The 14,501-nt window shown below is 52.3% G+C and overlaps 1 protein-coding gene across 1 annotated transcript in view; it reads left to right on the top strand.

Annotated features, from left to right (window-relative positions):
• LOC147659640 (von Willebrand factor A domain-containing protein 8-like) overlaps positions 1-14,501 on the top strand; it is a gene marked incomplete at its 5' end in the record, with an annotated part of 1,204,277 nt that overhangs the window by 695,409 nt on the left and 494,367 nt on the right. The gene's annotated exons all lie outside the window — the stretch shown is intronic.

Below are 14,501 nucleotides of genomic sequence, written 5' to 3'. Positions count from 1 at the left end.
GGTGCACCCACAATATTGCACTCGTTTGTGACTCTGCACAGAAAATAGAGAGTGAGTACCAAAACCAGAAGAAGGATTGTAGTAGGAGAATGCGTGGTAAGTCCCTTCTGTAAAGAAAGAGGTACTCGTGCCAAAGACAACTTGATGAATAACGCACAATGTGCTTTAAGAGCATGTTTTGCCAGTTCAGTGGCTCATTTGCTGAGGGTTTAACCACTCAAGAATTTAGTGGTTAAGGAAGATGGAGCAGGCCCATGCACAATTTTAAGAATAACCAGGCCTTAAAAATAATCCTCTATTTAATTGCTAGGTAGTGCAGCTGACGACCGGAATAATGCACCAACTATTCCTAAAATAAAGGGAGCAAGAGAATTTTGTACCTATTGGAGCCTCTTGAGTTTTTTTTTCATGGAACTAGGTAGCAGGCGTTTGTGAGTGGCAGGCGTGTTTTAATTAGCATGGTTACCACTTCCTTATGGTGGGTTATTGGTGTGAAATGGAGAATCTTTTAAACACTTAAGTTGCCGGAAGCAAGTGTTTGGCACTTTTCCAAATAGTTTTTGGGAGACAAATTTGTATCCATAACAACACCTAAATTTTTGACAGTCCTAGATAGGTTTTGTCATTTGGAAGTCTTGGTCAGAGAAATAATTGTCGGGAAAGCCCTGTACTTTCAGTAAGCACTTTGTGCACCATGCTATGGTTGAGCAAAACATCCGTAGAATTCTGAACAAATCATTTACGCCTGTATGCTTTATGAAACAGAGTTGCATTGCAGGATGAATGATCCTCTGACCAATACCTTCTTGTTATAAAGTCGTCATGAAAGTGAATGGTAGCACAGTGCCTTTGGATGGATCTGATGTTCAGGGTAAAGATAACCAGCACCCAGTTCAGATGGTTTGGCTGTTAAATCTCACAAATAGAGCACTCCCCATGTCCTTCTGGGTCTAGACCATGGGTACTCACAAACTTTCTCTCAGGGGCCAAATTTACAGTATGGTTTGTGGCCGAGGGCCGCACCGGTGGAGGCGGGGTCAGTGAGGGAGGGGGTGGGACTAGAGCCCAAAAAAACCTGTGACCATGAGGTTGCTCACAGGCCCCTGCAGCGGACGTCTTTGGCCACTGAGCCACCAGACCCAGCATACCCACATAACTCTCTCTCTCTCTCTGTCTCTCTCTGTCTCCCTCCCTCTCTATCTCTTCCTCCCTCTGTCTCCCTCCCTCCCTCTCTTTCTCTCCCTTCCTCCCCCCTCTCTTTCTCTCTCTCCCTCCCTCTCTCTCTCCCTCTCTCCGTCTGCCTCCCTCCCTCTCTTTCTCTCCCTCCCTCCGTCTCCCTCCCTCTGTCTCCCTCCCTCTCACCCTCTGTCTCCTCCTTCTCACCCTCTGTCTCCTCCTTCTCACCCTCTGTCTCCTCCTTCTCACCCTCTTTCTCCCACCCTCTGTCTCCTCCTTCTCACCCTCTGTCTCTCCTTCTCACCCTCTGTCTCCCTCCTTCTCACCCTCTTTCTCCATCCCTCTGTCTCCATCCCTGTCTCCATCCCTCTGTCTCCACCCCTCCCTTTGCCTCCCTCTTCCTCCCCCTGTCTCTGTCTCTCTCTCTCTGTCTCCCTTCCTCTCTCGGTCTCCCTCCCTCTCTCTGTCTCCCTCCCTCGCTCTTGTCTCCCTCCCTCTCTCTCTCCCTCCCTCCCTCTCTCTTGTCTCCCTCCCTCTCTGTCTCCCTCCCTCCCTCTCTCTGTCTCCTTCCCTCTCTGTCTCCCCCCTCCCTCTCTCTGTCTCCTCCCTCTGCCTGCCACCCTCCCCCTCCCCTGACCCTCCCTCCCCTGACTCTCCCTCTCTCCCTCCCTCGCCCCCCTGTCTCTCCCCTGACTCTCCCTCTCTCACTCTCCCTCTCTCTCGCTACCCTGACTCTCCCTCTCTCACCCTGACTCTCCCTCTCTCACCCTGACTCTCCCTCTCTCTCCCTCTCTCACCCTCCCCTGACTCTCTCCCTCCCCTGACTCTCTCCCTCCCTCCCCTGACTCTCTCCCTCCCTCTGTCTCTCCCTCCCTCGCCCCCGGCTCTCCTTCTCCCTCCCCTGACTCTCCCTTTCTCTCCTCCCTCGCCCTCACTCTCACTCTCTCACCTTCCCCATACTCTATCTCTCCCTCCCTCACCCTCCCCTGACTCTCTCTCCCTCCCTCGCCCTCCCCTGACTCTCCCTCCCTCTCTCTCCTTCCCCTGACTCTCTCCCTCCCTCTCTCTCCCATGACTTTCCCTCCCTCGCCCTCCCTCGCCCTCCCCTGACTCTCCCTCTCTCTCCCTCCCCTGACTCTCCCTCTCTCTCCCTCCCCTGACTCTCCCTCCCTCGACCTCCCCTGACTCTCCCTCCCTCGACCTCCCCTGACTCTCTCCCTCCCTCCCTCGCCCTCCCTCCCTCGCCCTCCCCTGACTCTTTTCCCTCCCTCACCCTCCCCTGACCCTCCATCTCTTTCCCTCGCCCTCCACTGACTCTCTCTCCCTCTTTCTCCCTCCCTCACCTGACTTTCCCTCCCTCGCCCTCCCCTGACTCTCTCTCTCTCTCTCCCTCCCCTGACTCTCTCTCTCTCTCCCTCCCTTGACCCCCCCCTGACTCTCTCCCTCCCTCCCTCTCTTCCTCCCTCGCCCTCCCCTGACTCTTTCCCTCCCTCACCCTCTGGCGCCTTGATGCCCTTGGGCTAAGTTGCGCAATATACATTTTCATTACTTACTTACTTACTCCCCCTCCAATGACCCTCCCTCTCTCTCCCTCGCCCTCCCCTGACTCTACCTCCCTCCCTCTTTCTCTCTCACTCACCCTCCCCTGACTTTCCCTCCCTCACCCTCCCTTGACTCTCCCTCTCTCTCCCTCCCCTGACTCTCCCCCCGTCTCCCTCGCCCTCCCCTGACTCTCTCCCTCTCTCTCCATCTCCGTCTCCCTATCTCTGTCTAGGCGAGGTGTAATCATTCTATTAAAAATATCACGAAAAGCAAGAGCTCTTTGCTACACACATCGAACCACCTTCCCAAAATCTGCAGCACATTATTAATGACACACTGGTTCATCTCTCAACAAAACGACGCGTAGTTGATTAACTCTGATTTTCCCCTCTTTAAATGTGAACATCATAACTCCACCCCTTTCGTTAAACCAATGATGTTAGCCCACGATTAACATGTCCGTCCCAAAAAACTACCTAACCCATCATGCACTGGTGGAACTATACAACAATATGGACATAAAGTATACCCTCAACATTTTCAAAAGCCGTTTTTTCACCTATTACATCAATCAAAACTCTCGCCAGGCAATAAAATCTATGTACCCCGCCCTCCCTTTTGATGTTCAACACGCTGTTCATACTGAGTGACAATTCTTTGTTGACACATTAGAGATAGTCCTTAGTAAATATCTCAGAATTCATGATTGAGAAAAATTCGTCATCCGAAAATAATATTCAAATAGTTCTTGAACTTCTTCCTCCAGGATGAGACTTCCTGCGTGTGTGTTTTTGGAGTCTTTGACCATTAGACGCTGGGTGCAGCATGTAAATAGGGCAGAAAGATTGCTAATGCAAGAAAAAGAGTGTTACAGTGCAGACAGCATACGTGACGATACAACAATGTATGTATTAATAATCCATGTTTCCGAAAATAATTGTTCCAAAACACTCCAAAATGATCTCACAAATTGATTTTATTCTTCATAAACACACATAAGAAGCAATGGTATTTTGCACAGCTTCTCATGCTACGGATATGCCTACCCAGGCCTTTTTCCTAGCACGCGGAAAATACAACATCATCCTGCGCTCTCAGCATCTATTACCCATGGAGTTCAAGCCCCCCCTCCCCCCCCTCCCTTGTGTGGCAGCCCGGGATGAGACAGCTTGCCTGGCGCGCACACAGCCGCACCCGAGCACTTCACGGGTCTTTAAAAGACCATTAATGTGTTAATGAGGCTTTGTTCTGTTTTATCTCTTTTGAGGCCCTGCAGCTCCACTCAAGGGCTGGAATCCCCGGCCCCCATAGAGGTGAGCCTCTCCAAGTCCAGGCTGCTGCAACCGGCGGTGTTTACTGACACACTTGAATTTTTTTTTTTTAAGCTGGTACATGTCTCCAAGGTCCGTGGGCTGCCAAGAAAAGCTTGCCGGGCCGCTGGCGGCCCGCGGGCCGTACTATATAGATTCCTAAACCTGAAGCTGACAGGTGTCAATCTCAGGTTAAGGGGTGACAAATTACATCTATGGAAGCACATCAGGACAGCAATACTCCAAATTCCACAGGATGACGTCAAACTCTTGAGACGTCAGCTTGCATTGGATATTTACTGATATGCAAATCCTTGTGTATATAGTCTAACCCAGGATAGTGAGGTGTTTTTTATGGTATCAAATGTTAGGGATTTTGGTGATTGTACGATCTACATGTATCTGAAAGAAACAGGTTAGTATTAGATTCCTTACCTTAGAATATCCCCAGGCGTCAGACTGGATCCGGAAACTTTTGCGTAGCAGTACCCCTGCGCGTCGATAGGCGTCGTCTGCGGCTCTGCGTCCGTCGTCGGCGTCGTTTGCGCCGGGATGACGTCGCCGGAGTACTTAGACGCCGCCCTCGCGCGCTGACGTCAGTTCTTCTTTTTTCCGCGCCAGCTAAGCGCAGATCCGGAGAAGTAGTACCCTTTTAGTCATTTTTTGACTAAAACTTTGATCTTTTTATCTGTTTTTCGAGTCGATTGACTCCGACGGTGCCGGTAGGGATTCACTGGTTCAAACCCTGCTCCAAGTGCAGCCGACTGATGTCGGTTACCGACCCCCATCGCCGGTGTCTTCAGTGTCTAGGCCTCGACCACGACGACCGAACCTGCTCCGACTGCCGGGCCCTGACGTCTAAGGCTAGGCAGGAGCGGTCCCGCAAGCGGCTTGAGCTCTGGCAGTCAGCCCGCGCCGTTCAAGGTCCCAGTCCCACAGGAGGTCGAGGGACCTTTCGCGGGGTCGGAGCCCTCGTAGTTCCGAGAGTCGGCATCGGTTTTCGGGATCAAAATCCTCAGGTAAGAGGCATGAGAGGTCGGAAAGGCGTCATCGCTCTTCCGACCCACCCCGACGCTCGAGCGACGCGGCCGGGGGTGCGGGTGACACCACCCACTCGGCTCCGATGGAGTCCCGGACGTCACAACCTGCCCCATACCTTCCGGTCCCTGGGCACGACCCGACGCCAGAGGAGGTCGAGCGGTACCTCATGGCCATCCTCCGCCAGGTTCCGTGGCGCCTTTGGACCCAGCGGCCCGGGATGGGGGACCTAGCGGGTCGGGTGCTTCGGCTCTGACGCCGTCGGGTGCTTCGCCCCGGCGCCGCCGGCGACTTCGGTCCCGGCGCCGCAGGCCCTCACTGAATCCGGTTCCGGATCCGGGTCGTCACCGGTTGACCTCACGACCTAACCGGCGCCGGCCCCTAGGGTGTCGCCCCTGGCGACGCTGTTTCGGTCCTGCCCTCGATTAGGTTCCGGCGCCGGAGCGGCGCCACTGGGCGCTGCTCTCAACATCGTATGGAGACTTTTACTTCCACAAATCGGCCCCATCCTTTGAACCTACATACCAGGAGATGGGTGACGAGGGGGATTGGGAGGGGTCTGAGGACCCTCTGACAAGTGAGTGTCAGTCTCAGCAGGACTGGACAGGTGAGCTTGGGACTGCCAGTGGGCTGGACACCTCGCCAGTCACTGGTTTTGTCTGCCCTCCCACCGTGGCTACGGAGGAGGGGGCTGCCTACAGTGTGTTACTGACGCGGGCGGCCAAGGCCTTGGGCCTGGAACTCCCCGTCGCGGCTGTGAGTACTAACCTCCTCACTGAGGTCCTTAAACCGCAGTCAAGCTCGGCTGAGCCTCTGCTGCCATTTAATGAGGCCTTGTCAGACGTTCTTTTGGGCACTTGGTCCAAGCCCGCTACGGGTCAGCCCGTAGATAGGAACGTGGCCAGACACCAACGCCCGACTCCGGGCGACCCTTGCTTCCTGTCCACCCACCCCGACCCCGAGAGCCTGGTCATCCAGGCCTCCACCTCCCAGAATGCATTCCCGACGGCCCCGCCCGATCGGGAATCCAAGAGGTACAAGCAATACGGTAAGAAAGTATTCTCCTCCCTGAGTTTTTGGACTGTGGTCAGTCAACACTGCGTGCCTCTTGGGCCGCTACACCCACTCTCTGTGGGACACGGTCGTGGACGTACTGCCACAATGTCCGGCGGAGGTCCAGACTAAACTCACCCAAGCCCTTGCGGAGGGTTGAGATGCAGCACGGTTTTCTATCCGGTGTTGGCTGGATACCACCGACTCACTGGGCAGAGCGATGGCAACGACGGTGGGGATTCGTCGCCACGCCTGGTTGAGGTCCGCCAACTTTTCGACCGATGTCCAGAACACTCTTATGGACATGCCGTTTGATGGCCGTCACCTTTTCGGCGACAAGGCAGACCATGCGCTTGAGTGCTTTAAGGACTCCAGGGCTACGGCCAAGTCCTTTGGCCTCTCGGCCCGCGCCAGCAAACGGGTGCCTTTCACTCCTTTCGTGGCCAAGGAAGGGGCACTCCCACACGTGCTGCCAGCCACGCACCACAGACTAACATCCAACGCGGTGGCGGCCGTGGAAACTGCTGTGGGGGCGGTCGGGGACAACGGCGAGGCCAGTCCACACCTTCCCCCGCAGCATCCGCCTCTAAAGCCTCTTAGTCCGTGCTTTCAGGCCCATGTGACGCCAGTGGGAGGCAGGGTTCGCCATCACCACTTCCACTGGCGCACTGTCACTTCGGACAGGTGGGTGTTGCAAATCCTCCGAAGGGGCTACTCCCTCCCCTTAGAGATGACCCCTCCAGCCATGCCACCGCAATACCACCTCGTGTCGGGGGACCACTTGCAACTTCTGCAAGAGGAAGTTACGGCCCTCTTGGCCAAGGGGGCCATCAAGAGCGTTCCTGGGCCAGAAGTAGGGTGCGGTTGTTACTCCCACTACTCTCTGGTACCCAAGAAGGGCAAAGGGGGCCTACGCCCTATCTTGGACCTACGGAACGTCAACGGCTTCCACCGGAAAGAGAAGTTCAAGATGCTGACACTGGCTCAGGTCTTAGCTGCCCTGGACCCAGGGGACTGGATGGTAGCGTTGGACTTGCAGGACGCTTATTTCCACATTCCCGTTCTGCCGGCCCACCGGCGCTACCTGCAGTTCACGGTATGCCACGAGCACTTTCAGTTTACCGTGCTCCCCTTCGGCATTACCAGCGCCCCACGGGTCTTCACGAAGGTGATGGCGGTAGTCATAGCTCACCTGCGCAGGTTAGGGATTTCAGTCTTCCCCTACCTCGACGACAGGTTGTTGAAGGCGGGCTCGCCCCTGACAGTCATCAGCCACCTCCAGATAATGGCAGACCTCCTGCAGCAGCTGGGGTTTCCATCAATGTGCCGAAGTCACACCTGTGCTCTCAGAAGCTCCTCTTCATCGCAGCGGTTCTCGACAAGGCGTAGTTTCGGGTTTATCCTCCCGAACAGCGGGTTCGGGATATTCAGGCTCTGATTCCAATCTTTCAGCCTTTATCCTGGGTCTCTGTCAGGTTGACGCTGCGGCTTCTGGGGCTGATGGCCTCCTGCATCCTTCTGGTGCATCACGCCCGTTGGCGGATGCGGGCTCTGCAGTGGGACCTGACGTTTCAGTGGGCCCAGCATCAGAGCAACCTGTAGGACCATGTCCTGATCTCGGAGGGCACTGCGAGACAGCTGCAGTGGTGGCTCATATACCGCGATTGGGTCAGCGGCAGGTCTGTCTCCTTACTCCAACCGGAGCACGTAGTTGTGACAGACGCGTCCCTCCTAGGTTGGGAAGGCCACTTGGGAGAGGCGGAGATCAGAGGCCTCTGGTCTCCGGCGGAGTCCCGGCTCCATATCAACCTTCTGGAGCTGAGGGCGATTCGTCTAGCACTGAAGGCATTCCTCCCCTCTGTCCGGGCGAGCGTAGTGCAGGTGTTCACGGACAACACCACCGCCATGTGGTACTCCAACAAACAGGGAAGGGTGGGGTCGTGGACCCTCTGCCAGGAGGCTCTGCGCCTCTGGCAGTGGCTGGGACATCAGGGCGTGACCCTGGTGGTTCAACACCTGGCAGGTTCTCTGAACGCCAGGGCGGACGAACTCAGCCGGCGGTGCATGATGGATCACGAATGGCGTCTGAACTCGGATGTGGCGCAAGGCCTCTTTCTGCAGTGGGGAGAGCCTTGGTTAGATCTATTCACCACAGAAGAGAACGCGCAATGTCATCAGTTCTGCGCGATGGAATTTCCAAGGCGGCACTCGCTCGGAGACGCTTTTCGTCGCGAGTGGAGTTGCGGTCTGTTGTACGCCTTTCCGCCTATACCACTTCTGCCCAGAGTTCTGAAGAAGATCAAGCGCGACTGGGCCCAAGTTATCCTTGTGGCTCCGGACTGGGCACGAAGGTACTGGTATCCCTAGCTACTCAGTATGTCTGTCGGTCCCTCGGTTCGTCTGCCTCTTCAGGAGGACCTTCTGTTGCAGCAGCAGGGGACGGTCCTCCACCCGAACCTGTCCAGTCTCCACCTACATGCTTGGAGATTGAGTGGCGACAGTTGATGCCATTTGACTTGCCTCCTGAAGTCTGTACTGTGATTCTGGCAGCCAGGTGTCCCTCCACAAAGTCGGTATACGCCTGCAGGTGGAACATATTTGTGGCATGGTGCACAGCAAAGGCTGTGGATCCTCTATCTTCCTCTCTTTCTGAGGTTCTTCTCTTCCTTCTTTCTCTTGCCCAGCAGGGCTCTGCTCTGGGCACTCTCAAGGGCTACCTTTCTGCCCTTTCAGCCTTTTAAGATGTTCAAGTCCCCAGTGGGACTTGAACCTTGTTCTTACCTATCTGATGTGCGCACCCTTTGAGCCACTTCATAACTGCCCTCTTTGCCTTCTTACTCTGAAGACTGCTTTCCTGGTTGACATCACCTCTGCCAGGAGAGTGAGTGAGCTCCAGGCTCTTTCTTCCAAACCTCCTTTCCTTTCTGTCCATCCGGACAAGGTTGTGTTGCAGACAAGACCCTCTTTCCTGCCCAAGTTTGTCACAGCCTTCCACATCGGGCCATCCATCACCTTGCCCACCTTCGTTCTGCCTCCGCATCCCTCAAAGGAGGAAGAGCGGCTCCACCGTCTGGACCCAAAACGTGCGCTCTCGTTTTATCTGGACCGCACACGCCAGTTCCGGATGGATGACCAACTCTTTGTTGGTTACGTGGGCGCTAAGAAGGGATTGGCAGTACAAAAGCGGACCATCTCTCGGTGGGTCGTGTTGTGTATCAAGGCATGCTACTCCTTGGCTAAGAATTAACCTCCTGTTGGGCTGAAGGCCCATTCCACTCGAGCCACTGCGGCTACTACTGCTCTGGGTCGGGGAGTCCCCTTGCAGGACATTTGTCAGGCAGCTACGTGGGCCTCGCTGCACACGTTTACAAGACACTACTGCCTGGATAGTCAAGTCCGGAGGGATGGCTTCTTTGGCCGTTCCGTCCTCCAGGACTTTCTGATGTGATTATTGGTTCGCAGACCCACCACCGGGGTTGGTATTGCTGGGGTATCTATTCTAAGGTAAGGAATCTAATATTAACCTGTTTCTCTCAGATGAACAAGTTACTTACCTTCAGTAACGATATATCTGGAAGAAACAGTAGTTAGTATTAGATTCCTTACCGACCCACCCATCCTCCCCGTTCTGCGAACCGATATCTAGGGTTAAGGTAATCCCCTTTCAGGGCCCTAGTTTCATGGCACCAGTGTTGGTTTTTATCATGGCTCTGCGTTTCTGGTGCAGAAAAGCTGTGTATAAGAACTGACATCAGCGCGCGAGGGTGGCGTCTAAGTACTCCGGCGACGCCATCCCGGCGCAAACTACGCCAACGACAGACGCGGATCCGCAGACGACACCTACCGACACGCAGGGGTACTGCTACGCAAAAGTTTCTGGATCCAGTCTGACGCCTGGGGATATTCTAAGGTAAGGAATCTAATACTAACTACTGTTTCTTCCAGATATATCGTTACCGAATGTAAGTAACTTGTTCGTTAATGTGTATGGGCATAGATTCACTGGTTTGTTTGGATAATCTATACAAGAAAAATTACCTAATTCCCCGTGCCCCCGGTAATCCCCAGTGGGATGGTAAGGGAAGGTAGACTCATCAGGATTTCTAGATAATGGTGTTTCTCCCAGGGACATCGGCTGCTAAAAGCAGATGAAATCTTGTGGTGAAACACGGGGGGAATATGCAGGAATCAGCATGGGAATATTGATTCCCAAATGTTGTTCCATAAGCACAAGATTGTTTTCTACCCTTCTTCTCCAGAATTACTGATGCCCTTGTTACAAGTGTCTCCAGTGGCAGGGTTGGAATATAAAGTAGAAACCCTACCCTTAGCGCTACTTCGCGGTCAATTTTCTAAATTAAATTAGGGTTTCTGGTCTTTAGTTAAAACGAATAGTAGCTGATAAAACACCACCGTAGGGAATGTCTGCTTTACAGCATAACCGGCAATAAATGAATTTTGCTGCTCTTGTACTGATTTGGCGCTTTGTGTTGTCAAATCGGTATCAGTGTAGCTCCTCCTCTAAGCACTTTATATGATTGAGGGCCCTACTATTCCACACTTAGGGCCCATTGTAAACCTTACTATCTTCAAGATCCCTGGCTCCCACGACCCACTTCCAGTTCCATGTTCCTGTAATTCGGGGAGCATGGCTCACTCCACCTGACTTCAGCTTGCTGTTCTCGGCATGGTGCTGAGTTGCATTTAAATGTAACAAATGTAGCTGTACGTGTTCTTTCATTACAACATGGAAAACTCACCAGAACAATGCATGTGGGACAACTGCTGCAAAGCACACAAGGATAGTTTGGCTTATGCTACTCACACATACTAGACAAGAGCACACCAGTACCCCTCACCATTTTCACATAATCATAGGCCCCTTTTGTCTGGCAATGCTCAGACCATAATACATCAGAATAGTCATTTGGAATCCAGCACTGAAATATGATATGGAACAAGGTGTGCAGTATGTTGGAGAGTGTTCTGATATGAACTGATCTAAAGGAAAGACCACGCAAGGTCTTTGTGAGCACCACCTGAGGCAGGATGGCAGAATCCTGTTGCAGGTGTTCTCGGTTGCGTGGGGTTGGTGAACTCTTTGATGATGCTGAAGAGAGTTCCATGCAAATGGATGGAGCTGGCTTCAAGGTGGATGGCCAGGGCTACCTTTTTGGCGTTTTTCAGGCCTTTATGGTGTTTTTTGAGAGCCACTTTGAAGTTGGCTCAGTTGCTGGTCGTTTTGCTGGTGCACCAGATCATTTCTAGTTGTTTACAACTGGATTTTAGTTCAAGAGTAAACCAGCTGGTGTGTTTGGAGCATTTGACTTGTTTTGCGAGTTTGAGAGGTGTGATTTTGTTGGCGCATTCGGTGATTCATGTGTTGATATTCTGGACGGTCACCTCGAGGTTGGCGGTGGTGTCCGGGGAGATAAATAGGGTGTGTTGGTCCATAGATTTTCCGTTACCTTGCTCCAGCTCCTCTGGGCGGTGCTGGTCTGGTTGGTGGGGGGGGGGTGGGGGGGGGGGTGGGGGGGGGGGGGGTTGTAGATGGAGAAGTGGATGATTGAGTGCTTTCCGAGGTGTGGCTGTATTTGATTCTATTGCTGCCTGTGAAATAGGGGCCAAAGTTTGTCCAGCTATGTGCGTGGGGTTGGTGACGATTTGGGTGAGGCCGAGGTTGTTCATACTCTCTGCTTAATTTGCTGTGTTGGCGTAGGTTTGGGTGGTTGTTGTACAATTTTAGGAAGATGAAGTTATTGGAGCAGAGGGCCAGCAAGGCCATGATGTCATAGAGGTCCTTGCAGAGGGTGGGGCTTTGTCCTGGTCGTCTGGATGCCCGTGTGTCCCTGATGGTGAAATTGCCGTCTGTTTTGAGTTTGAAACTGAGGATTTTCCATGATGAGGGTGGTGTCGTCAGTGACTGCTGTTTAGTGGAAGGACTCTTTGTGTATAATGGCAATGCCACCTCTGTTTTTGTTGACTTGATCTTGGTGTATAATCTTGTAACCACTCAAAATGTGCAGAAGAGGGGTTGAGCCTAGTCTCTGTGAGGCAGATGACATCGGGATGAGGGAGGTGATGGTGTACCAGATCTCTGTGGGGTGTTTGTGGAGTGATCGGGCTTTGATCAGGAGGCATTGGAAATTGCTTGGGTTGATTGGAATGGGCTGGGTTCCGAAGGGGAGGGGGTGAGCTGACATTGCGGGAGAATCAGCAATCTTGGGGAAGTGAGGCTGAAGAGGGCACTGCGAGGTTCTGGGTTCAGGGCAGTTGTCTTGGCGCTGGAGTAGCTGTGCGTGGGCAGAGATTCAGGGGTCCTGGCACGGGGGTTAAGGAATGGATGGGCACAGACGGGCTTGCCTTTAGCGCGCTGGCAGCGTGGCTACGCTGCGACCTCCATTAAGTAGGTTCCTGGTAGGGGGGCGGGGCACTGGGTGGGTTTAGGAGAAGGCTGGAGGGGGGCAGAGGACAAAGTTTAAGGCGGGAAGCAAAAATTGGAAAATACACTTAGGGGGTAAAAGATGCAAAGTAACAAACAGGAGAAAGAGTCACAATTAGGTTGGAGGCAAAAAGATGTAGTAAAATGGGAGAGAAGGTTGTGATTAGGCAGGAGGAAGTAAAGTTATGGAGGTAAATGGAGGCAAAAAGCTTACATTCAGGTGGGAGGAAAAGGTTATGGAAGCTAAAGGAGGCAAAAGGTTACATTTAGGCGGGTAAAAAAGTTATGGAGGCAAAAGGAGACAAAAAGGTTACATTTAGGCAGGAGAAGAAGAAGGTTATGGAGGCAAAAAGGTTGAAAAAAGAAGGTTATGGAGGCAAAAGGTGGCCAAAAGGTTGAATTCAGGTGAGAGAGAAAGAAGATTATGGAGGCAAAAGGACGCAGAAAGGTTAAATTTAGGTGGGAGAAGAAGAAGGTTAGAGAGGCAAAAAGCAAGCAAACGGTTAAAAATTAGACTGGAGAAACCAAGGTTATGGGGAGAGGGTGAGAACAGCAGTGAAGTATCTGGCTTACAGCAGTTACACGCTTGAGCGGGAGCTCGGGCTGAACCATTGGAGGGAGCTGGCCCAGGGACCTGTTCAATGGGGTCGCGCTGCAGTCTCCATTTAGTAGGTTCCTGGGAGAGGGCAGAGCCTAGTAAGAAGTTTTGGGTTTGCCGTCGTGTCATACGTGGATGACATTCCGATCACCGTCTCAGTAAGTAGCTCTGCTAGCCAGACAGCATCTAGGTTCTTTGACTCTATGAGCCATATAGCAAGATGGATGATAGACAACGGTCTGAAATTTAACTCCTCCAAAACCGAAGTCTTGCTGCTGGGGAATAATCCATCTTTATGGACAAACAATTGGTGGCCTGATCAACTTGGCCCCTTACCTAACCCACTGCACAAGGCTAAAAACCTAGGTGTCAATTTTGACACCATGTTGTCCTTCGAGGTACAAATAAATTCGGTCACTTCTGCTTGCCTTTTTATCATGAAAACATTGAGGAAAATCCTACCAGCTATACCATTGGATTTAAGGAAGACGGTGGTGTCTGTGTTGATTGTCTGACTTGAGTATTGTAACACCCTCTTCTCCAGTGCTCCGAGGCGCAGTATCAATTAACGCCAAACGGCCCAGAATGCAGCAGTAAGAATACTGTTGGGCATTCCTAAATTTGATTCAGTCTGCACAGCCCTGGTCCGACTCCACTGGCTACCCGTGGCCAAGAGTATTCAATTTAAAATATTTTATATTGGGTTGAAATCTCTTAACAATATTGGCCCACACAACTGAAGAAATTTCGAAAGCCATACATTCCAACCAGAGCCCTTAGATCTGCAGAACTGGGAAATGTAATTTTTCCTAGAGTTAACAAGTTTAGATGGGGGAGGAAAGAGTTTCTCGGCTACAACTTCCAGCCTGTGGAACTCCGTGCCTACTGTGCTGAAAAAAGAATCCAACTTCCTTAAATTCAGAAAGGGCCTAAAAACGTGGCTGTTTCCAGCATAATTCCACTCTTTGTTCTACTCTGACCACTATTAATCAAAGGCAGCGCCTAGACACCCCAGGGTATTTGTTTCGCTTTAAAAAAGTATAATTATCATCATCATCACTGGACGGGGTTAGGAGTAGGCGGGAAGCAGGAGGGGTAAAGAGGTTAAAGTTTAAGGCGGGGAGCAAGACTCAGAAAATACGATGGGGGAAAAACGCAAAGTTACAAACAGGGGGAAAAGACTCACAATTACGTTGGAGGCAAAAAGTTGTAGTTAAGTGGTAGAGGTGGTCATGATTAGGCGGGAGGAAGCAAGGTTATGAAGCAAAAGGAGGCAAAAAAGGTTGATACATGAAGGTTATGGAGGCAAAAAGGTTAAATTTAGGGGGAGCGAAAGAAGGTT

The sequence above is a fragment of the Lissotriton vulgaris genome, unplaced genomic scaffold (assembly GCF_964263255.1).
Source record: "Lissotriton vulgaris unplaced genomic scaffold, aLisVul1.2 SCAFFOLD_293, whole genome shotgun sequence".
NCBI classification, from domain to species: domain Eukaryota; kingdom Metazoa; phylum Chordata; class Amphibia; order Caudata; family Salamandridae; genus Lissotriton; species Lissotriton vulgaris.
This window is presented reverse-complemented; position numbering and strand designations above follow the sequence as displayed.